This window comes from Neofelis nebulosa, chromosome X (genome assembly GCF_028018385.1).
Source record: "Neofelis nebulosa isolate mNeoNeb1 chromosome X, mNeoNeb1.pri, whole genome shotgun sequence".
NCBI classification, from domain to species: Eukaryota; Metazoa; Chordata; class Mammalia; order Carnivora; family Felidae; genus Neofelis; species Neofelis nebulosa.
This window is the reverse complement of record NC_080800.1, coordinates 109,067,988-109,093,607: the sequence shown is the minus strand read 5'-3', so window position 1 is coordinate 109,093,607 and position 25,620 is coordinate 109,067,988. Positions and strand designations below refer to the sequence as shown.

Genomic DNA, 25,620 nt, shown 5'->3' with positions numbered 1-25,620 from the left:
GACTTCTGCATGAGTTTTGAGGGTCACTTCTGTTTATGTTTTCATCTCCTGTTGTCTGGAAGTATTCCATTTGAGTTGCCAACCTCTGCTGTGACAATCCCATGGATCTTAATCAAATGTCTCCAATTCTTGCATCAGCCCAGATTCCTTTATAGGCCTAGAGAATTCAGCCTAGCTCTCCATGTCCAAGTCTGTTAATTTTCTATCGCTGCTGGAACAAATTGCCACCAACTCAGTGGCTTCAAACAACACCAATTTATTATCTTACAGTTCTGGAGGTCAGAAGTCCAAAATGGGTCTCATTAGTCCAAACTCAACACGTTGGCAGGATTGTATTCTTTTTGGAGGCTCTAGGGAGAGAGTTTATTTTCTTGCTTCTTATAACTTCTAGAGGCTTCCCCTTCCCAAATTCTTTGGCTAATGTCATCTTTTCTCTATCTTCAATACTAGCAATAGCTGATCAAGTCTTTCTCACACTGCATGGCTCTGGATTTTTTTTTTTCTTTCATTATCACATCTCCTTCTATGACTCTTAAGAATCCTTGTGATTGTCTTGGGCCTACCTCGATAATCCAGGATAATTTCATCACCTCGAGGCCCTTCACTTAATCATATCTGCAAAGTCCCTTTTGCCATGTACGGCAGTATATTCATAGTCTAAAGATTAAGACATGGACATCTTTTGGGGGGGCATCGTTCTACCTACTACACCAACGCACTTCATCTCCAAAGCCTTGCCTGATTTTCCTAATGCTCTGTGATCTCTTTTTGTTCAATTTTTCTTGCATAACAGTACCACTGTTAAGCACTTGATTATGCTTTAATTAGCTCATATCCAAATATTTACTCGTTAATTCCTTTATTTAACTGGTATTTATTGCCTTGCATGTCTGCTCCATGTTAATTACTCCGCTGGGTGCTAGGGAAAGACATGTCCCTTGTCTTAAAGGATCTCACTGTTTAAGTGAGGGAAACAAATATATAAACGAATAAATACAAGAAGGTGTCTAAAGAACAAAGACAGAATATGTACAGGACATAGTTCTGTTCAAAGGATAGCCTCATTGTTCTGCCCACGTAGTAGCTTCGTAGGAAGTAGTATTTGAGCTATATGAGGTGTTGGCCAGGCACGAAGGGAGACTAAAGAGAATGTTCTGAGTAAAGGGAACAGTGATTTGATATCTGTTCTCCTTTCTGCTGATTTGTAAGCTCCTTAAATCCAGGAAGGCTTTTTTAAAATTTCTCCTGTGTATTTCATTTGGGATTTAGCACAGGATGAGACTATAGAAGCCATTGAATAAAAATGTGTGGATTAATGAATTCTGAAGGTGACCAAAGTCCTTCTGGCCATGACAGTGTAAATGGCAGCAGATTTGACCTCCTACACAAATACTTATAAAACTGGACAAAGTACATGAAACAACAGTTGTCAAACACTGGACCTCAAAAAGTACAGGGCTGTGATTCCTTAAATATGGGAAATAAATAAGGTAGGCCCTGCGATCGCCTCAGCCTTCTGACTGATGTACTTTCTAGACCATCGGCTGGGAGGGGAAACTCAAGCACGGTAGCCTCGCTGAGTCAGAACGACACAGATTAAAGCTCACTGAAACCAAAACATCTGAAATTCGTGGGACAAAATACCAGAGAAGAGGGAAACATGCAGAGAAAAAGCCCCAGAAAACTGCTTAGGATCATCCTGAACCTTTTGCTGAATACAAAGCTGCATGTGCATATGGTGCAAATTCACAAGTCCAAGGCAAGGAAAAACTACTAGGGAGCTGCCATCTGGCTAGGAGACATCTGAATTGTAACCAGTCAAAGTGGAGAGACCACATTGAACACCTGGAGCATTCAGTAAAGAATGAAATTGTCTTGCATTTGTAACGGGCTAAATTAGCACTAATCTAGACGTTATACTAGAACCACCCAAACAAAACCTAAAAACAAACCTTGGAAGGACCGAGATTATCCACGAATAACTTCCGGACAGAATAAACTTCAACACTCTGAAGGAGCATAACAAAATCCAGACCCTCAACAAGGTGATATTCATGATGTCTATCATTCAAAAAAAAATGACTAACACAAGGGTGCCTGGGTGGCTCAGTCAGTTAAGCATCTGGCTCTTGGTTTCTGCTCGGGTCATGATCTCACAGTTTATGGGGTGGAGCCCCATGTTGAACCTCAGCACAGAGCCTGCTTGGGATTCTCTCTCTCTCTCTCTCTCTCTCTCTGCTCCCCCAGAATAAATAAATAAATACTAAAGAATTTACTAACACAAAAATGGCAGGAAAATGTGAACTGCAGCCAAGAGAAAAATCCTTCCATATACAAAGACTCAGAAATTACAGGGATGATAGAATTTGCAGACAAGGACTTTTAAAAAATATTACAAATTACTTAAATGCTCAAAGGCAAACATGAACATAAAGAGGAGAAAAATGGAAGATATGAAAAAAAACCTAAATGAAACTATTTCCATAATGCAAAATAACAATATCTAAAGTGAAAAATTCATTGAATGAGGTTAGCATCCTACTAGATGTACAAAAGAAAGATCAGTGACCTTGAAGGTGACAGCAGCTGAGTATAGGGTGGTTCCCACTCCTTTTTGGGCACCTGAGCTATGGTGGAGAAATTCTGGTTCAATTCATCCATTTCTCCCTATTATTTAAACCATCCTTAGCTCTCTCCTTCTCAAGAGGTAGAGGGAACATTCTTAGGCTAGATTCTTGGCAGAGTGTTAAACACTGACACCAGTGTTGCCTTGATGTGATTCATAAAGCATTGCACTGCACTTCCAAGGTTTTCCATTTATCCAGAAAATGATTTATTAAGAAACGATCTATCGAAAATGTATAAAATTCCAGGCATAGGGCTAGACACTGGAGGTGAAAAAATAAATAAATAAGAATGGGTCCTGTCTAGTGGGAATGATAAAAATTCACAGATTAGTATAACACAGAGTAATAGATTTGATTCAACATGTATTCACTGAACTTTAACTCTATGCTAGTCATTGCTAGCTGCTGCTGAAAGAAGTTCTCTTTAATTTGCTTAAAGTTCAGGTTTTCGAAGATGTGTTTAAAAGCTAGGGCCAAAGAGTAATAATGCTCAACTCTCATGGACAGGGGTAGATTGGGGATATGTGGGGTTTTGTTTTCATTAACTGACTAATTCTTGATATTAATTGGCTTATTTACCTCATGAAGGTACCACATATCCTTTGGTCCATGAGTGAACTATGAACACCCACTGATGTCCAAGAAAGTTTGCTTGTTCTTAACATGCTTCTACTGAGATCTAGTTTCTTCTTGGTCCCTGACTCTGCAGCCTATCTTTTGTTTATCACATTTATCACATTTTAATCACATGTTTATCACATGTTTATCACATTGTTTGTCATGCAATTCACAATGGTCTATCCTGCTTCATACTCTTGTAGTCATTTCCAAGACTTTTTGCTTGAACTTATCCTACTGTACCCTGAAGAGCCAAGCCCCATGTTGTCCACCATATGTATTGTAAGGATAGGTGGTTAAAGAACAATTTTCCATAAACATATATCATTGTCTCTTTGAAAATTATCTTAGGTCATCTGGAATTTGTACATGGTGTACTTCATACATTCACAGAGTTGAGTAGAGACATAAAAGATATTTAAAAGAGCCAAAATGAACTTCCAGAGAAGAAAACAACAATGTCTAAAATGAAAAATGCATTGGGTTGGGATTAATGGCAGAGTACACACTGCAGAAGTGAAAATAAGTGAATGTGAATGTGTATCATCAGAAACTATCTAAAATGAAACACAAGGAAAAAATATTTTTCATGAACAGAGCATTTGTGAGCTTGGGGCTATAAGTGGCCTAATACACATGTAATCAGAGCATCAGGGGGGAGAGAACAGAAAAAATATTTGAAAAACTAATGGCTGGAAAATGTCCAAATTTGAAGAAAACCATAAGCCCACAGATCTGAGCAGCTCAATGAAGTCCACACACAGGAAATATGAAGAAAATGAGAGCAAGGCACATCATAATCAAATTGCTCAAAACCAATGATAGAGAATCTTAAAAGCAACCAGAGAAAAGACATGCTATGTTTAGAGGAACGGAGGTATAGATGACAGCAGATTGAAAATTGTAACTGGGTAGGCAATGGAGCAACATCTTGTTAGAGTGGGAAATAAATCCAACAAAAATTCAGAGATCTTCTATCTCAGTGAAATTTCCAGGCTTCCGGTGGTTTGGGGTATGTCGAAACATCCCTTCTAAGGTGAAGGATAAGCTGTTGCATCTGGTCCCTCTCACAACCAAAACAGAGGCACAACACCTGGTGGGCCTCCCTCTTTGGATATTAGAGACAACATATTCCCCATTTGGGTGTGTACTCTGGCCCATTTACTGAGCGACCTGAAAAGCTGCTAGTTTTGAGGGGTGTCCAGAACAAGAGAAAGATCTGCAACAGGTCCAGGCTGATATGCAAAGTCCACCACTTGGGCCATAGGACCCAGCAGGTCCAGTGGTTCTTGAAGTGTCAGTGCATATAAGGATGCTATTTGGAGACTCTGACAGGTCTCTGTAGGTGAATTACCACACAGACCCTTAGTATTTTGGAGCAAAGCCCTGCTATCCTCTGCAGATAATCACTCTCCCGTTGAGAAACAGCTCTTGACCTACTGCTAGACTGAACACTTAACCATGGGCCACCAAATTACCATACAACCTGAGCTGCCTGTCATGAACTATTATCTGACCCACTAAGCCATAAAATCAGGCATGCTCAGAAGCACTCTATCATCAAATGGAAGTGGTATATACATGATTGGGCCCAAGCAAGCCATAAAATGGCAAGTACGTTACATAAAGAAGTGGCCCAAATGCCCATGATCCCCACTCCTGCCACACTACCTTCCCTCTCCCGGTCTGTACCTATGGCCTCATAGAGAGTTCCCTAGGATCACTTGACAAAGGAAGAAGAGATTCAGACCTGGTTTACAGATGATTCTGCACTACCCAGAAATGGGCAGCTATAACACCACAGCCACTTTGCTTTGAGTCAACAAGCAAAGAGAGTGCCTGTAATGGTTGGGGTGCTTGATCCTCAGTACCAAGGAGAAACTGGACTATGACTATGACCATCCTTGCAGAACGCAAAGGTCATATGGAATAAACAGAAGAAGATTGTTATAAATACCAGCTATGGCTACATGACCGGTTTCTGTCCTTCTTATTTTGTTATCAAGGTTTGTATATATGTTTGTATGTACGTACATACACACACGCACGCACACACGGCAGGAACCTCTGTTGAGAGAGGGAGAGAGAAATAGGAAATGGGTGATTCTGTTTCTCATGCCAGATCTTGAACATTCTCCAGGCAGGGCACCTCTCTAGGCAGCATCCTCTTCTCCCACCGCTGAGCCAGCCCCCAAGTGCCCAGCCATATGATAAGCTCGTTCGTGATACAGTGTTGATGGCTGATGGATAAAATAATTAAGAATTTCAGACTAGGGGATATGATGGGTCAAGAGCAGAGAACCCTTCTCGGCCATTGAAGTTTACACCTACGTATCAACTTTATAACAAAGCAGAGGGATAACACTTCGACCACAATAGTAGCTACCATATACACACCCTTTAAAAGTTCCCTTAGCTCATTTACATTTAGTTTCTTACCTCAATATCTGTGAGGCACCAGAACAGGGATTTTTATTATCAATTGAAAATGAGGAAGATTAAAATTGGAAGGGTGGAGTGGTACCAAGTAGGAAATGTAATGGCACTTTCCTGCTACCCATGCCCCTATCCATGACAGCCTTGGCTTGGTTATTTTCAGACAGAGAATATTCAAAGTCTCACAGGACCCACGAATATAATTATCAACTAGTTTAACATCACTGTACCTCATTTTGATTGCACCCTTTTTGCCTCACAGGTAAAGCCATGGCACCAATAACAACGTCTTTTAGTTTTTTTCCTATTATCTCAGATGCATCTGGTTGGTTCATCAGTCTAGAAAATCATCTCTGAGGTGGTCCCTTGGAGTCAGTCTGCTCCCTGATTTGGAAATTTCCTTTCCATTTTGATGTCTAGGTATTTGTCCTTTCAGTATTTAGGTCTAAGCTGATCCATGGTGAGAGGCAATCAATGTTTAGCAGTGGATGGAACTCTTTGTTTAAATGAACTCTATGTAGAATTACAATGTAATGTTTACAAAGTAAAAAGGGAGCTGCTTGGATAAGGAGGTGGGGGAGAGTTTAGAATAGTTCCCTTGGTGAGACTTGAGGCATTTCCACTGAACCTTGGGGCTTATAAGATCCACAGTTTGTAAAAGCCAGTGATGAACACAGATAAAGATTCCCCGGAATTCTTTTTTTTTTTTTCTTCAGCCTTACTGAGGTATGAATGTCAAATAGGAATTGACATTAATAGGAATAATTATAATAATTAATAGGAATAATAATAGAAATTAAGGTATACAACTTATATTTTGATATGTGTATACATTGTTAAATGACCACCATGATCAAACTAATTAACATATCCATGACCTCACGTAGTTACCATTTTCTTTCTTTTTTTGGTGAGATCTACCCTATTAGCAAATTTCAACTTACAGTATTGTTATATTGCTGTACATTAGATCTCCAGAAGTTACTCAACTGGAATAACTGAAATGTACCCTTTGACTAACATCGTCCCAGTTTGTCCTCCCCCAGCCCCTGGCAACCACCATTCTACTCTGCTTCTATGAGTTTGATTATTTAGATTCCACATATAAGTGAGATAATGCAGTTTTTCTTTTTTCTGTGTCTGGCTTATTTCACTCAGCATCCATGTTGTCACAAATGGCAGAATTTCCCTTGTTTTATGGCTGAATAATTTTTTACGGTATATTTATACCAAAGTTTTCTTTTTTATCCATTCGTTCATTGACAGACATTGAGGGTTTCCACATCTTGACTACTGTGAGTAATGCTGCCAGGAGTGCAGATATCCCTTCTAGACACAGATTTTATTTCCTTTGGGTATATACCCAGAAGTGGGATTGCTGGGTTGTATGGTAGCTCTGTTTTGAATGTTTTTAGTAAACCTCCATTCTGCTTTCCATAATGTAAACGGAGCCATTTGCATCCCCACCAACAGCGTAGAAGGGTTCGCTTTTATCCACATTCTTGCCAACACTTGCTATCTTTTGTCTTTTAATAATGGCCATTCTAGCAGGTGTAAGTGATGTCTCACTGTGGTTTTGATTGGCATTTCCCTGATGATCAGTGATGTTGAGCATCCTTTCCTATGCCTGTTAATCATTTGTATGTCTCCTTTGGATAAATGTCTATTCAATTGCTTTGCCCATTTTTAATTGGGTTATTTCTTTCTTTCTTACTGAGTTGTAGGAGTTTCTTATATGTCTTCGTTATTAACTCTTTATCAGATATATGGTTAGTAAATATTTTCTTCCATTCCATAGGTTGCCTTCTCACTCTATTGATTGTTTCCTTTGCTGTGCAGAAACTTTTTGGCATGATATAGTTCCACTTGTTTATTTTTGCTTTTGCTGCTTGTGCTTTTGGTGTCATATCATTGCCAAGACTGATGACAAGAAGCTTTTCCTCTTTCTTATCTTCTAGGAGTTTTACATTTTCAGGTCTTAGAGTTAAATTTTTAATCCATTTGGAGTCTACTGTTATGTATGATGTAAGATAAGGGTCCAATTTCATTTTTTTGCATGCGGATATCCAGTTTTCCCAATACCATTTATTGAAGAGATTTTCCTTTCCCCATTGTGTATTATTGGCACCTTTGTTGAAGATCAGTTGGCCATAAACGTATGAATTTATTTCTGGGGTCTCTAGTCTGTTCCCTTGATCTACATGTCTGTTTTATGCAAGTATTGTACTGTTTTGATTACCATAATTTTGTAATATATTTTGCAGTGAAGATGTGTGATGTTCCAGCTTTGCTCTCTTTACCCAAGACGCTTTGGTTATTCAGAGTCTTTTTTATTTCCACATGAATTTTAGGATTCTTACCTATTTGTGTAAAAAAAAATGCCATTGAAATTTTGATACAGACTGCATTGAATACATAGATCACTTAAGGTAGTATGGACACTTTAGCAATATAAAGTCATTGAATCCATGAACGCATAGGATGTCTTTTCATTTATCAATGTCTTCTTTAATTTTTTCTCAGTGTTTTATCATTCTCAGTGTACAAGTCTTTCCACTTCCTTTGTTAAATTTGTTCATAAGTATTTTATTATTTTTATTGCTATTGAAAGTGAGATTGTTTTCCTGATTCTACTTAAAGTGGCTCTGGGCCTCACTGATCTCATCTAGAAAATGAAGACATTGTATCAGTGAGAACATTCCTTTCTCCCTCCAAAACAAAATCTGATACAGAAGTCCAAACTATAAATTAACATATACAAATAGAATTCCTTTTGTTGAATCAGGCCTGAGGGTCTGCAGCCTGCCTGCTCTCCAAAGACTTGTACCTCAGTGGCTCCTGAAGTGACTCCACAGAGTCTAATGCCTAGATAATCTCCAAGGCTCTTCTGAAGGAAGAGAATGTCATTTATTGAGCACCTACTATGTGCCAGGCCCTGGACCAAGTAGAAGCCAAGATTTAAGGCATAGCATTCCAGGTGGGAAACAGGAGGCAGCAAATGGCAGGAGTAAAACTGGATGGAAGGTTCCTGGTAGAAAAACAGACCTCAAGCCATTTGGGAATATGAAGCAGGAGTTCAGAAGGGGAAAGAGCAGGCTAGTCTAGCTTTGTAATGTTGCCAGTCAGACTGTGTGGGCACTGATGAGCTCTTGACAATCTGAAAGGACTCTCAGATTGCTCCCATGTTTCGGTTGCTTTTCAAGAGCCCTTCTGTATGGAGACCTCTTTTGGAGCTTGTATGAAGTCATACTTACCTATAGATGTTGCTTAGCTGTCAAGAGCTCTCCAACCCTCCTGGAAGTCCTCTTGTGACATCTGATCCGTGGGATGCAGAGGGTACCCGGACTCCTCTGACTGGGTGGGAGATGAAAACAAAGTAAATGGGATTTAGAGCTGGAGGTTGTTCAGCTCTCTCTTGGTTATGTTGCTAAGAAACAGAGGCAGTGGAAATAAGCACCAGCCTCACTTCTCAATTCAACTTCATCTCTCAGTGGCTGAGACTAATGGGGGAAAGCTGGGCAAAGTGAAGAGACATCTTCTGGGGGAATCAAACAGTGGAAAGTTTCCACTGAAAACAGAAAATCTGAAGAGTGAAAGTATTTGCAAATTCCTGTTCAGCATTAGTAGGAAACTAGCCTGACATTTAAGAGCTTGAACAGTCTAGTGCCAGTCTACCAGTCTAGCCTTATCTCTACCTCTCTTTGACCATCACCCTCTACTTTAGAGGTAGGCCTTGACTCGTGAATAGTTGGAATTGTTGGATTTCCCATTTCCAAGCTTCACCCAATTCTCTACCCCTCCACCCTCATCCATGGTGGACCCCTTTCTCCCTAGAGCTCTCTCTTCTCTGAATCCTTGAGCCACTCACACACATCAGCACCACTCTTACACCACCTAGTCTTAGAAAGCATTATTTCTTTTTTATTGTGGATAAGTCTGTCTCTCCAACTAGACTCTAAGTGCCTGGAGAACAGGTATCATGTATCCCTTGCCACCTTCCCCTTCCCCAGGCATCTAGCCATGCTAGCACAACCGGTGGATCAAAATGATCTTCTGGTTGTTTTGTTGATTATTACAAATATATCAACAGCCTCTGACCCATATACTCTGCCCCAAATTCTTTATATGACCTTGAACAAGTTTCTGCTCTTTTATGTGCTTCAGACACCCCATCTGCAATGAAGTATAAGGAACCCTTCAGGCCTTGACAGCATGTGATTCTACAAGCCCATGTTGAAAGCGAGGCAAAAGGATCAACCAGGCTTGCTAAGCAGGCTGGGGAGGGAGGGAGAAATGAATCTACCTTAAAAACCAAACCAAACAACAGCTAAAGATGGAATAACACGATATCCAGGGGAAGGTTATATGGCTAGGAATTTGGGTGAGAATTGTGATGGGGGGAAAACACCCACTTACAGAGCAGGCTTTTCCAGATGTGTTTTACAAACACGAATTTCCTTTGGTGGTGGACAAAGGGATCCTGCAAGGTCTAATGCCTTTTGTTAGCAACTGGTTGCGGCACAGTAAAGGCGGAATAACCAAGTGAAACTCCCCTCCACTCAGCTATCAGGCAGTCATGAATGGCTAGGACAGTTTAGCAAAATTCCCAGACACTGCCATCTAGTGGCAGTCCAGAGCTATTTGGGGCAACTGGCTTTTGCATTCTCAGAGAGAGCTGCCAGCCTTTTGGAGAAACACGGGTCAGCCCAAAGATGAAATACTGACCTGATGAAGAATAAAAAATTCCCCTGTGGGAAAGATTAATTAAAAAAACCTAAGAGACACTAAGACAGCGAAAGACAAAGACAAAGCAAGTGAGACACAGTCAGATACATGTATTTATAAAGCTAAGTGATCCTTTCACTAAAATTTGGAGGTGGTGGATGGGGAGCATTAACATGATACTTTACCCTGACCCAGCACCCCCATCGCAATTTTAGGAGGCTGGTTATGGAAGAAGCTTCTTGTAGGCCTTATGTGCTTTCTTTCCTTTGTGATCTCAATTTCGTGCCAATCTCTCATTCTTTCACCTAGTCTCTCTATGTCCCTGCCCTCATGACCATTCTCTACTCAACTCTCTCCCAACACAAACAAACAAAAAAATGTCAAACAACAAAAACTCTTCTTGGGGTTGCAGATAAGTATTAGAGATTACAAAGGACCAAACATGGTTTTTGAAAACGGTTACACCAAAGAAGTCTCCAGAGCACTGAACACATTTAAACCCAAATATTAAATGTGAAAGGTCTTTTGTCTTCTTACATTTGTAGCTTTCCTTGCTCCTGAGCTTCAGATCTAAATTTCCTACTGCTAGTGGGCATTTTTATTTGGATGTCTCCATGGCTTTTCAAAACTAATTTTTTCCAAAGTGTTCTTCCTTCTCCTTTATCCCCACAACCTGTCCCCACTTTTTTGCTCCTTCTGTGTCATGTGCTTTCACCCTACCAGCATTTCAGACCCAAATGCTCCTCTCCCTTCCTCTCCACATACTCCAATTCTCCCATTAGACACCAAATCTTTGCAGCTGCTCCAAAGTAATATCTCTTTAAATTTTTTTTTACATTTATTTATTTTTGAGAGACACAGAGAGACAGAGAACAAGTTGGGGGAGGGGCAGAGAGAAAAGGAGACACAGAATCCGAAAAAGGCTCCAGGCTCTGAGCCGTCAGCACAGAGCCCGATGCGGGGCTCGAACTCACAAACCGTGAGATCAGGACCTGAGCCGAAGTCAGATGCTTAACCGACTGAGCCACCCAGGCACCCCCAAAGTAATATCTCTTTAAAATATTATTTTCCCGGGGCGCCTGGGTGGCGCAGTCGGTTAAGCGTCCGACTTCAGCCAGGTCACTATCTCGCGGTCCGTGAGTTCGAGCCCCGCGTCAGGCTCTGGGCTGATGGCTCGGAGCCTGGAGCCTGTTTCCGATTCTGTGTCTCCCTCTCTCTCTGCCCCTCCCCCGTTCATGCTCTGTCTCTCTCTGTCCCAAAAAAAAAAAAAAAAAAAAAAAATATTATTTTCCCTTTCTACTTACACTCTCCTAGATCTGGTGTTATGAGAATGGAAATGGCCTTGAGATAGATGTCAGACTCATCCAACTTTCTTCATTTTCACTGGGTTTTCAACAACCCATTCATAGTTCCATCATCTTTCACTTGTGTTACTTCCGGAGCCTTTTAACTAGTCTCTCTGCTTTCAGACTTGTCCTACAAAGGCCTTCCTCCATGCAATGGCTACATTGATCTTTTTACCCTGTAAAACCTCACATTTCACTTCCCTGTTTTAAACTCTTCCTTAGGGCTACGGCTGAATGGCCTCAGGTTGGGTAGAGTTCTTAGATATAGATACCCAAAGCACTATCCATAAAACGTAAACGTGATTAATTGGTCTTCGCCCAAATAAAAACTTTTATGCTTCAGAGGAGTCCATCAAGGAAGTGAAAAGACAACCCACAGAGTGGGAGATAATTTTTGGAAATCATATCTGATAAGGGTTTGTATCAGAACAAAGAAATCTTATAATTTGGTAATAAAAAGACAATCCAACAAAAATTTGGGCAAAGATCTGAATGACAATTCTCCAAAAAAGGTGTACAAGTGGCTCCTAAGTCCATGAAAAGATATTCAACATCATTAGTCATCAGGGAGATGCAAAGAAAAATGACAAGATACCATGTCACATTCATTAGGATGGCTATCATCAAAAAGAAAGATGATATATGTTGGCAAAAATATAAAGAAATTTGAATCCTCCTACATTGGTGGTAGGAAAGTAAAATTGTATAGTCGCTTTGGAAAACAGTCTGGTGGCTCCTTAAAGGTTAAACGTAGAGTTACCATATCATCCAGAAATCCCACCCATAGGTATATACACAAAAGAACTAAAAACATATATCCATACAAAAACTTGCACACAAATGTTCACAGAAGCATTATTCATAAGAGCCAAAGAGTACAAACAAGCCAAATGCCCATCAACTGATGAATGGATAAGTAAAATGTGGTACATCCACACAGTGGAATGTTCTTTGGCCATGAAAAGAAATGGGGTACTAATAGCTGCTCCAACATAGATGAACCTCAAAAGCATGATGCTAAATGAAAGGAGTCAGTCACAAAAGACCACATATTGTATGATGCCATTTCTATGAAGTATCCAGAATAGGCAAATATAGAGATGCAAAAAGCAGATCAGTGGTCACCAATGGCTGGAGAATAGGGGGACTGGGGAGTTACTCCTAATTAGTATGGGATTTCTTATTAGGGTGATGAAAATGTTCTGGAATTAGATAGTGGTGATGGCTGCACAACCTTGTGAATATGCCCAAAACCCCAAAGTGTATACTCAAATATGTGAATTACATGGAATATGAATTATATTTTAATAAAGCTATGGGGCACCTGGGTGGCTCAGTCTGTTAAGTGTCTGACTTCGGCTCAGGTCATGATCTCACCATTCATGAGTTCGAGCCCCGCGTCAGGCTCTGTGCTGATGGCTCAGAGCCTGGAGCTTGCTTCGGATTCTGTGTCTCCCTCTCTCTCTCTGCCCCTCCCCTGCTCATGCCCTGTCTCTCTCTGTGTCTCAAAAATAAATAAACATTGAAAAAAAAATTTAAATAAAAATAAAGCTATTACCAGAAAACAAAAATGTCCATAGTTCCCTGTTGCTCTTGGCAGTAAGCCCAAGGTTTGTCGCCTGAAACATCATAGCCTTCATACATGTGCAATCCCTGGCATGCACTGCATCACATCTAGCCACACTGGATTGACTTATCTCCATTCTCCCAGCAGGCTGTGTATGACCACATTGTTATGTCTTTGCTCCTGCTCTTTCCTCTATTTGGAAAGTCTCCTTTGCCTTGTTTACTTGGTGAACTGCTACTTATTTTTGTAGAAGCAACTCGTCCTCTTCTCTCTCCCTGATCTCCATTCTCTTAGGCCAAGAAGAGTCACTCTTTCCATCTGTCACAACTGTTCACAGCACACTGCTATTATTGCATGCCTTACATTGTGTGGCAGTTATCCGTGTTTACCTGTTGGTCTGTGTCCTTAACTAGATGATAAGTTCATTGTCGGCAGGAACCATGTCAGACCTACCTCTCTATACCCAGCACCTAGCACAGGGCCTGGTACATGGTAGGCTTTAGGCACATATTTGTTGGTTGAATGAATGAATTTAGATAGAGTATCAGTTATTCATACCATGTTGTCACTCCACTTTATCAGAGTGATGGCCAATGACCCATGAGCTAACAACAAGGTCTGAACACATGGAAGAGTAGGGCAGACCTATTTGGGGAGCAAGGAGAAGGTAAGCCTTCCCAGTACACTGCAGTGCAGAACCGTGGGAAACCAGAATGCCAACAAAGGCCTGTGGCCGAGAGCGGGGATGTAAGGGTCACTGGGTTTTGGAGAAAAGGATAGAAAGGGGAGGGAACATCCGCACCCAGGGAGGAAGGCAGGTCTCCTCTTATACCCCTTGCCTGAAATCACTGATGAGCTCCTCGTGGTGAGCTCCTCAAGGGCATAGATTATGTCTCATTCTTTTCTGAAGCCCCGTGCCCAGCACAGAGTGGCACAAAGTAGAAGTGAGATGAACGGAAGATCTTTGGTTGCGTCTCAGGGTCATGGCAAGGCAAGGGGGCATCCAGGCCCAATCGGATCTTCCCTTAGGCTCCCTAGAGCTGTGAGCAGCAGGAAGAGACCAGTGAGTACTCTTCCAATTCAGAGGAGTTGGCCAGCCTTGCAGGACAGGGCGGTACAGAACAGGGAGGGCCAAACTATTGCGGCTTCAAAGGCAAAGGAAGAGCTTAGAATAACTCTTGAGTCACTGCCTACCACGGACCTCTCCTAGGAGTTTGGCTCTTTCAACACTGCCCCAGAGATTCCCGCTATGCATGCTGGCGGCATCAAATAGCCCCATCTACCCTTCCCGGCTTCTAATTCTACAGGGAACCCCATCATATTTCCAGACCAATGACCTTGGATAAGCAGAAAGGCCAGCTGGCCGTAGCCCACTCTAAGAGTTTGTTTGTTTGTTTGGATGAAACACGGACCAAAAATGGCCTATACGAAATGAAGTTGAAATGCCAAAATTGCCTTAGTCTGCTACAGAAGGAGATCTGCCTCAAGTCTGCCACATAGAAATCCCGCCTGAGTTTTCAGCCAGCTGGCCTACCCTACAGATTTTGAACTTGCCAGCCCCCACAAACATGTGAGCCAATTCCCTCAAATATCTCCCAAGATATTTTATATTTATATTACGTACATAAACATATAATGGGTTTATATTTTGTATATATAAAATATCTCAAGAAAGAGATTGAGTGTGTGTGTGCGTGTGTGTGTGTGTATCCTGTTGGTTCTGTTTATTTACAGAACCTTGACTGATACTCCCAGCAAAAGAAGAAATCATTGAAGAGAAAATGAGTCTATTTCACCATTTTGTCCAGGGGCAACTTTCTCATGAGAAGGATAGCTTTCATCAGTGGCCTGTTTGTCATCATTCGGTTTCTGATGCAAAACAGTTGTTTCTTTGCTTGGCAAAGCCTTATTTGACAACAGACACTTCTGATTAAGTGCACACAGTCAGGGGCCTGCAACAACACTTGCCAGCAAGCCCTGCTTTTTCTGTCGTCTCGGCGACAGAAGGACAGTTATAACTCTCTTTCTCAGTGTCAGACAGAAGCCAGTCTGGAGCCACTCCCGGCTCAGTCTGGGTGTGGCTCTGATGAGAAGCCAGGCAGCTCAAAGGAGAGTGAGGAGGCTTGAGGGACAGTCATTCCTCAGCAAATACGTGCCCAAGGCAAAATCGACGGGTTTTGCCGCTTCCTGCTTCCCGGTTTGAGCTTTGCCTGAACTTGAGGGCCTTGCCAATTACCACGTTTCTCCGCAGCGCAAGGCAAAGTGAGAGGATCTGCTCAACGGGACCCGTCAGCATCTGCAGACAAGGTGGGCGCTGGATCTAACACTTGGACTGTGGTGATAATTAAGTAGGGCCTAGGGAAGAAGAGAAGGCTATTCCTGTTCAATCTGGGGAGAGAGAAGGTTCAGGAGACAAAGTCCTTTAAATGGAGTCACGACCTCTTTTCTAAAACCTAAGAAGCCAAAGCATTGCTTAGTTGTTTGCCTCTTTAGATCAAATACAAATACATTTTGTACGAGACACTTAAAACCATGATTCGTTCGAATCATTCGATTGTTCCCCTCATCCGTATTCACAATCACGATCCTCTGCCAGCTCCAGATGTTTCTAGGAGTGGCTTGCTCTAAAACTCACTTGACATCACTCTGTGGCATTCCTTTCACTGATGATTAACAGAGGACACAAGGCCTGACTCACAGCTTGGCCAGAGACTGCACTGATTAAGGCAAGCTGCAAAGAATAGCAGCTTCTCTCCCTGATTGGGGCCAGCTTTGTGCGTTCACAGATCTCTAATAGGAGAAACGGCTTCCCTTATCTAGGATGGGGTTCTGAACCATGTTGTTGGAGAAGGGGAGGGTCCCGAACTAACAGCCAGATGGAATTGGGCTGGTAATGCAGAAGCGGAGACGCACGCTGTGCAGCCGGTCTGTAAATTGGTACCAGGTCTGAGAGCACTGAATTACAAGATGTGGTGTTTGTCTTTTTTTTTGAGGATGTGTGCTCCCTTGTGTAATAAGACGGCGCACGACTTCTTCAATTTTAATGTGCACGTAGATCACCTGGGGATCTTGTTAAAATGCAGATTCTGATTTGGTGAGTCTGGTAGGCCTGAGATTGTGAATTACTGACAAGTCCCTGATGACACCTAGGCAGCTAGTCCTTGGCCCACACTTCCAGTACAAGGTTATGAAACGAGCATGGACTTGCAAATAGGCCCCACACCTGTCGTGTCACTTGAGTCCTGTCAGCTACGCAGAAATGGCCTGGTCCTGCCCTTCCGCGGTTTACAATCTAGTAGATCAGTGCCACAAGAGAAGCGAAGAGGGCAGCGATGTTCACAGGAACAAATGGTCATTTCCAGCTGGGAGGGGAACTGCAAACACCGCACAGAGGACAAAGCTTTGAAGCAGGACCCAGGCAGAAATGCTGTAAGGGCTTGCCAGATGGATGGATCTGAAGCTAACGCAGACAAATAAGGCTGGTCGGGGAGTTTAGGATCAAATCACAGACAATCTTGACGTCATATCATACAAAAGCATTTGGACTTCATTCTGTAAGCGAGGGGGAAACTGATTATTCTTTTTTAGCTCAAATGTGACTTGAGTGGAGCTGTGCCTCAGATCCCAGGCGTGGAAACCACTCTAGGGGTGCTAGAAAGGACAGGTTGGAAGGAAAGAGCCTGGAGGAAGGGAGGCCAGGTAGGGGCTATTCAACCAGCCAGAAAGTATTTACTGAGTTGCTATTCTGTTCCAACCATTGTGCTAACAACTTGAGCAGGGAAAAAACCATCTATGTCCTATCCCTTTGTGGCACCCACAGTCTGAGGAGAGCCACAAAGAAGTCCAGGGGGTTAGGAGAGCATAAAACAGGGAGACATGAACACCAAGAGTGTCAGAAAAAATTGCCCTGAGTCGGTGGCATTTTGGTTCAGATCTGAAGAAATGGAGAGGACTCAGACGAAGAGGAAAGTGAAGGGGTGCTCCAGGCTGAGAGAAGGACCTCGATGAAGGCCCAGAGACTAGAAAGCCTGGCATGCCTGAGATTGAGAAAAATAGAGCACAGCTGAAGTGGTGAGACCAAAAAGAAGAGACACATGACATAAAGCTTAGAAAGGTTGGCAGGGGTCACATTTGTGCAAGGCCTTTGTGGAGGAGGCAAGGAGTTCAAACCTTAAACCTTGCCCTAAGGGCAATGGGAAAGCATTAAGCACAGGAGTGACTTGATGAGATATGTATATTAAAACAACTCTTCTGGGGCGCCTGGGTGGCCCAATCGGTTGAGCGTCCGACTTCGGCTCCGGTCAGGATCTCGCGGTTCGTGAGTTCGAGCCCAGCGTCGGGGTCTGTGCTGACAGCTCAGAGCCTGGAGCCTGCTTCAGATTCTGTGTCTCCTCCTCTCTCTGCCCCTCCCATGCTCATGCTCTGTCTCTCTCTGTCTCTCAATAATAAATAAACGTTAAGAAAAAAATTAAAAAAAAAAAAAAGAACAACTCTTCCCTGTCTTTGCTCTGTGGAGGATGGATGGCGGCAGGGAGCAAAATTCCATGCAAGGAAGCCTCTTATGGGAATGACTGAGTAGACCAGACGAGAGGTGATAGAGCCCTGGTCTGAGTGGAAGAGAGGGTGGAGAGAGGTAGGTGGACAGAAGTGATAACTGGGGTAAAAACAAGAATTGGAGAAGATGAGGAAAGACAAAGAAGTGTGAAGAGTGGATAGTGGTACCTGCCACTGATGCAAAAAACATAGAAGAAGTTGGTTTGGAAGAGAGTGAGGAAGAGAAGTTCAGGAGAAGGTCCTGTGGGACATTCAGGGGGAGATAATAGGCAGATTGACACAGCACTAGATTTTGAGAGAGGTCTGAGCCAGGGATGGGAATTTAGGAGTAATCGGGATAAAGAAGTATCATGGCTGATTCCAGCGCATTCTTCCCGGCCTCCCTATCAAGCCTCCCATCTGGCCACAAAAATCCATCAGGGACAGACATTGCAATGGAGGCATTAATACAGCAGCCCAGGTTCTCTCGTGATGAAAGAAAAGGAGAACAGAGTTTGGAGGCGAATCACAAAGAGAGATTTTGAGAATGTCAGAAATGATGCCCTTTAGGGTTGGTATGCAGCCGGTCAAATTGAGGAACAGCTCTCATTTCATACGGAAAGTCTGATAGCTCAGTTACAAAAAGAGGATTCAAGACTTGGCAGGCAAATTTTACATCAGACACCTTCTTGAGTCTTTGGTCAGCTCTCCCTGCTCAGATACCCAACATGTTCTTGACAGGTATATGCTCAGAGTGTGAACGCTAATTCTAGTATTAGCCTAAGCACAATCATAGTTAGGAACACCTGCTGCCGCTGGAAAAATCTATCATACAGTCCCAAAACAAATATAAATGACCTTTTCTCCTATGTTTTAGATTATTTACACCACCTTGCCCTTTCAGTAGCCTGGATGGATAACTGAGTTGGCTAGATTTATAACACAAGGATGTGCATTGTAAATAAAACAATATAAGGTGGGTTGCTTTATACAAGCGGTCTTCTTGGATGATATGCTCAGCAGCTACATCCAAAATGTACTTTAAAATTATTATGACAGCAAATTAACATTTTCACAGGACCTGTTCAGGTGGAAATGTTAACAAAATGAAAATAAGTACATAAAGCCAGAGGCAATATGTCTTCTAAGTCTGAAGCAGAGTGATGCCAGGGAGAGGGGATGTGCCCTGAACTCGATCTGATGCAAACCTCAGGAGGATATCATGCATTCATATGGGAGATTTTTTTTGAGCGAAACCAGGACTTGTAAGGGCATGTGGTGGTGGGTGGGTGGATATGGTTCCCTTGAAAGGCAATACTATTGAGCAATTATTAACCTCTGGACAGGCAAGCATGTAGAGGGAGGAGACCACCTATCTGAGTTACTGATTATGAGTCAGCCAGAGAGGTTTCCCCACCTGCCCATTGATACTAGAATTGCCAAGATCTGGGACTGAAGTCTTTCTTACACAATTCAAGAGAAGACCTGGAATAATACCTTCTGGGATGGTATCTGTGTGAGGCTTGGCTCACACAGAAGTGTGGATGATACAGGAACAAAGTCTTTTTCACAGAGATTTGAACAGGTTTCCAACAAGGAAATCTAGCCTTGTGTGCTCAGGGATGGTCAGATATCAGATCTCCATGACCCTACCTCATAGTATGGGCTATGGGGCAATTAGGAAGGAGAGTATTTCTATTATCTATTGTCACCTTGTTAGGTGACTACTCCAAAATTTAATGACTAAAACATCAATCTGTTTTCTCTCACTGTTCTGTGAATTAGCTGGCTCCACTGGGAAGTTCTTCTGCTGGTCTTACTCAGGGTCTCTCATGCAGTTATAGTCAGATGGCAACTGGAGTCATCTAGACGCTCGACTGGGTCTCTGGGATGACTATCCCTCTCTTCCTGTACATAAAATCTCAGAGACTTTCCTCTCCACATGATGTGTCCAGCAGGGGAGCCAAACTTCTTACAGGGCTCCCCAAAATGAGTGTCCTAAGAGAGAGAGAGAGAGAGAGAGAGAGAGAGAGAGAGAGTAAAAACTGCCATTGCTCTTAAAGAATATGCCTAGAACCAGCAAAACTTCACTTATGCTGCATTCTATTGATATTGCTAATCATGGGCCAAATATTAATTTGATTCTTTATGGATTCTAATGACTGGATTGAATTTTTCTTTTCATATATTTTCCCATCTCTTCGTTTATTTTTTGAACATATAGTTATTAGAAATTCCTTGTATTCTATTCTTTATATATCTGGACCACCTGTGGGTTTGTATCTATTGTCTGGTTTTTGTTTTTGTTTTTTAGGTTTTAAGTCATATGCCCTTGTCTCTTTATAATTCCTAGAAAATTTTGAATGAATGTCAACCAATTGAGTATAAATAAATATATAGACTCTAGATGATGTTATCTTCCCTCAGAGAGAATTTACTCTTCTCTGTTAAGTAGATCAAGTAAGGGCAGACCACTTTTACTGAATCAGTGACTAAGTTGAATCAAGGCCAGGTTCAATGTTGGTAAAGCCCTTCTACTTCTCTTTTGCCCCTGCTTCTAAAGCATTACTGTGCAGAACTTTCAGCTGATAATCTTGTGTGTTCAATGAAGCCCTTACCATTGGCAGATCTTGAACTCTAATTCTTATCTACTCAGCACAGTGAGACTGCCCAAAACACCACTTTGTTTTTTGGGTTTTTTTGAGACTTTATACTTACCTTCTTAATCACTGGATTAAAGGATGGCTCAATATATGCAAATCAATAAACGCAATACACCATAATAACAGAATGAAACTTAAAAATTGTATGATCATCTCAATAGTTGCAAAAATTCATCATCCTTTCATGATAAAAAAAAAACTCAACAAACTAGGCATACAAGAAATTTACCTTAACGTAATAAACACCATATACGACAAGCCCACAGCAAACATCATACTCAGTGGTAAAAAACTGAAAGCTTTTATCTAAGATGAAAACAAGGAAAGGACACCAACTCTTGCCACTTCTGTTCAACATGGTACTGGAAGTCCTGGCCAGAGCAATTAAACAAGAAAAAGAAATAAAAGACATCTAAATCAGAAAGAAAGAAATGAAACTATCTCTGTTTTTAGATGCCATGTTCTTATGTATATAAAACTCTAAAAACTCCACCAAAAAAAACCCCACTTAGAACTAAGAAATGATTTCAGTAAAGTTGCAAGGTACAAAGTCAGTATATGAAAATAAGTTGCATTTGTATACACTAACAAGGAACGATCCAAAAAAGAAATTAAGGGGCACCTGGATGGCTTAGTCAGTAGAGCATGCAGCTCTTGATCTCAGGGTCATGAGTTCAAGCCTCACATTGGGCATGGAGCCTACTTTTAAAAAGAAGGAAATTAAAAAAGCAATCCCGCTTATGGTAGCATCAAAAGGAATAAAATACTTAGGAATAAGCTTAACCAAGGAAGTGAAAAACATATACACTGGAAAGTACAAAAAAATTATGAAAGAAATTTAAAAAGGCACAAATAAATGGAAAGACATCCCATGTTCATGGATCACATGACTTAATATTATTTAAATGTCCATACTGTCCAAACTGATTACAGATTCAATGCAATTCCTATGAAAATCCTAATGACATTTTTTACAGAAATAGAGAAAAAATCTTACTATTCATATGGAAACACAAAAGACCCTGAATAGCCAAAGCAATCTTGAGCAAGAATAAAGCTAGGGTTATCACATTTCCTAATTTTTTTAATATGAAAATTATTGTCAAATTGGTTTCCATACAACACCCAGTGCTCATCCCAACAGGTGCCCTCCTCAATGCCCATTACCCATTTTCCCCTCCCTCCCACCGCCCATCAACCCTCAGTTTATTCTCAGTTTTTAAGAGTCTCTTATGGTTTGGCTCCCTCCCTCTCTAACCTCTTTTTTTTTCTTCCCCTCCCCTTCCCCATGGTCTTCTGTTAAGTTTCTCAGGATCCACATAGGAGTGAAACATATGGTATCTGTCTTCCTCTGTATGACTTATTTCACTTAGCATCACACTCTCCAGTTCCATCCACATTGCTACAAAAGGCCAGATTTCATTCTTTCTCATTGCCAAGTAGTATTCCATTGTGTATATAAACCACAATTTCTTTATCCATTCATCAGTTGATGGACATTTAGGCTCTTTCCATAATTTGGCTATTGTTGAGAGTGCTGCTATAAACATTGGGGTACAAGTGCCCCTATGCATCAGCCCTCCTGTATCCCTTGGGTAAATTCCTAGCAGTGCTATTGCCGGGTCATAGGGTAGATCTATTTTTAATTTTCTGAGGAACCTCCGCACTGTTTTCCAGAGTGGCTGCACCAGTTTGCATTCCCACCAACAGTGCAAGAGGGTTCCCGTTTCTCCACATCCTCTCCAGCATCTCTAGTCTCTTGATTTGTTCATTTTAGCCACTCTGACTGGCGTGAGGTGGTATCTCAGTGTGGTTTTGATTTGTATTTCCCTGATGAGGAGTGACATTGAGCATCTTTTCACGTGCCTGTTGGCCATCTGGATGTCTAGAGAAGTGTCTATTCGTGTTTTCTGCCCATTTCTTCACTGGATTATTTGTTTTTCGGGTGTGGAGTTTGGTGAGTTCTTTATAGATTTTGGATACTAGCCCTTTGTCCGATATGTCATTTGCAAATATCTTTTCCCATTCCGTCGGTTGCCTTTTAGTTTTGTTGATTGTTTCCTTTGCAGTGCAGAAGCTTTTTATCTTGATGAGGTCCCAATAGTTCATTTTTGCTTTTAATTCCCTTGCCTTTGGAGATGTGTCAAGTAAGAAATTGCTGCGGCTGAGGTCAGAGAGGTTTTTTTCCTGATTTCTCCTCTAGGGTTTTGATGGTTTCCTGTCTCACATTCAGGTCCTTTATCCATTTTGAGTTTATTTTTGTGTATGGTGTAAGAAAGTGGTCTAGTTTCATTCTTCTCCATGTTGCTGTCCAGTTTTCCCAGCACCATTTGTTAAAGAAACTGTCTTTTTTCCATTGGATATTCTTTCCTGCTTTGTCAAAGATTAGTTGGCCATACTTTTGTGGGTCCAATTCTGGAGTCTCTATTCTATTCCATTGGTCTCTGTGTCTGTTTTTGTGCCAATACCATACTGTCTTGGTGATTACAGCTTTGTAGTAGAGGCTGAAGTCTGGGATTGTAATACCTCCTGCTTTGGTCTTCTTCTTCAATATTACTTTGGCTATTTGGGGTCTTTTGTGGTTCCATACAAATTTTAGGATTGCTTGTTCTAGCTTCGAGAAGAATGATGGTGCAATTTTGATTGGAATTGCATTGAATGTGTAGATAGCTTTGGGTAGTATTGACATTTTAACAATATTTATTCTTCCAGTCCATGAGCATGGAATGTTTTTCCTTTTCTTTGTATCTTGTTCAATTTCCTTCATAAGCTTTCTATAGTTCTCAGTATACAGATCTTTTACAGCTTTGGTTAGGTTTATTCCTAGGTATTTTATGATTTTTGGTGCAATTGTGAAGGGATCAGTTTGTAATTTCAAAACATATTACCGGGGTGCCTGGGTAGCTCAGTTGGTTAAGCATCTGACTCTTGATATCAGCTCAGGTCTTGGTCTCAGGGTCATGAATTCAAGCCCTGTGTTGGTCTCCACCCTGGGTATGAAGCCTACTTAAAAAAACCATATTACCTATATGTATGCAGTCAATTGATCTTCAACAACTGTGCCAAGAATACACAATGGGGAAAGGAGAGTCTCTTCAATAAATGGTTTTGGGAAAATAGGATATTCACATGCAAAAGAATGAAATTGGACCCTTACATCAGACATAACAATAAATTCAAAATGGATTAAAAATTTAAACATAAGACCTGCAAATCTAAAACTCCTAGAAGATAACATAGAGGAAAAACTTCTTGACATTGGTCTTGGCAATGATTTCTCAGATATGACACCAAACGCATAAGCAGCAAAAGCAAAAATAGACAAGTAGGACAGCATCAACCAAAAAGCTTCTGCACAGCAAAGGAAACAGTCAACACAGTGAAAAGGCAACCTACAGAATAGGAGAAAATGTTTGCAAGCCATATATCTGATAAGGAGATAATATCCCAAATATACAAGAAACTCCTACAACTAATTACCAAAAGAAAACAAAACCAAAAAGAAATAACCTGATTTTAAATGGGCAAAGGACCTGAATAGATATTTCTTGAATAAGACATGCAAATGACCAACAGGTATATGAAAAGATGCTCAACATCACTCATCATCAGGGAAATGCTAACCAAAGTCTCAATGAGATATCACCTCACACCTATTAAAATAGCTATTCTAGGGGCGCCTGGGTGGCTCGGTCGGTTGGGCGTCCGACTTCAGCTCAGGTCACAATCTCACAGTCTGTGGGTTCGAGCCCCGCGTCGGGCTCTGTGCTGACAGCTCAGAGCCTGGAGCCTGCTTCCGATTCTGTGTCTCCCTCTCTCTCTGCCCCTTCCCCACTCATGCTCTGTCTCTCTCGGTCTCAAAAATAAATAAAAACATTAAAAAAATTTTTTTAAATTATTTTAAAAAATAAATAAATAAAATAGCTATTCTAAAAGAGAGATAAAAATGTTGGTGAGAGTGTAGAAAAACTGGAGCCCTTGTACACTATTGGTGGGAATGTAAATTGATGGAGCTGCTATGGAAGACTGTATACAGGTTTCTCAAAAAAACTAAAAACAAACTACCATATGACCCAGCAATCCCACTTTTTGGCATTTATCCAAAAGAATTGAAATCAAGACCTTGAAGGGATATCGGCACCCCCATGTTTATCACGGTGTTATTCACAATGGCCACAATTTGCAAACACCTAAATATCTATCAATAGATGAATGGATAGAGAAAATACGGTATATACATACAATGGAATATTATTCAGCCTTAAATAAAGAAGTAAATCCTGACCTACGATACTAAATCCATTTCTGTTTTCACTGGGGTCTTGGCCCCTCAAATCTGCCCCTAATAACCACAAAGGCTATTTTTCCTGTGTCCTCCAGTAGGGGCCCTCTGTCTAGCCAAAGCCCAGATTCTCAGTCTCTTACTATGCACCCAGAATTTGCAAATGTCCCCTAGGAAAAAAATAACTCTCCTTTAGTGATTCAACCCTCTTAAAATCTTGACTTCTCTGATGATGATTGCTTTTGCAACTTCCAATGCTTGCACACATATATACCCAGGGTTTTTGGTTGTTCTTTGTTAGACTGAAAGCAGGAGCTCACTGTGAGATTTAACCAGAAAACTAACATGACCAACTTTGCATTTAATAAAGGTCACTCTGAAGGCAGTGTGGATGATGGTGTATTAATTTGATAGGACTTTCATAACAAAGTATCACTGACTGGGTGGCAGAAACAACAAAAATTAATTTTCTCACAGTTCTGGAGGATAGAAGTCCAAGATCAAGTTGTGGTTTCTTCTGCAGCCTCTCTCCTTGGTTTGTTGATGGCCATCTTCTCCCTGTGCCTTCACATTGTCTTCCCTCTGTGCCTACCTGTGTCCAAATTTCCTCTTCTTAGAAGGACACCAGTTAAATTGTGTTAAGGCCCACCTTAATGACCTTATTTTAACTTAATTACCTCTTTAAAGAACCTGTATCCAAATACAGTCACATTCTGAGCTATGGGGATTTAGGACCTCAACATATGAATTTTCTTTGGTGAGGAGTATTCAACTCAATGCATAACAGATGGATTTTAGGGCAGCAAAAGTGGAATTGGGGGCT

General features: G+C 41.3%; 1 long non-coding RNA gene across 1 annotated transcript in view; it reads right to left on the bottom strand.

Annotated features, from left to right (window-relative positions):
* The window catches only part of LOC131502336 (uncharacterized), a 64,937-nt gene extending 39,520 nt beyond the window's left edge, over window positions 1-25,417 (bottom strand). The window contains exons 1-2 of the long non-coding RNA XR_009257013.1: window positions 25,273-25,417; window positions 19,623-19,850 (exon numbers count right to left, since the gene is read on the bottom strand). This is a non-coding gene — a long non-coding RNA (uncharacterized LOC131502336). The remainder of the gene's footprint in view (window positions 1-19,622; window positions 19,851-25,272) is intronic.
* Between the last annotated feature and the right edge of the window lie 203 nt (window positions 25,418-25,620).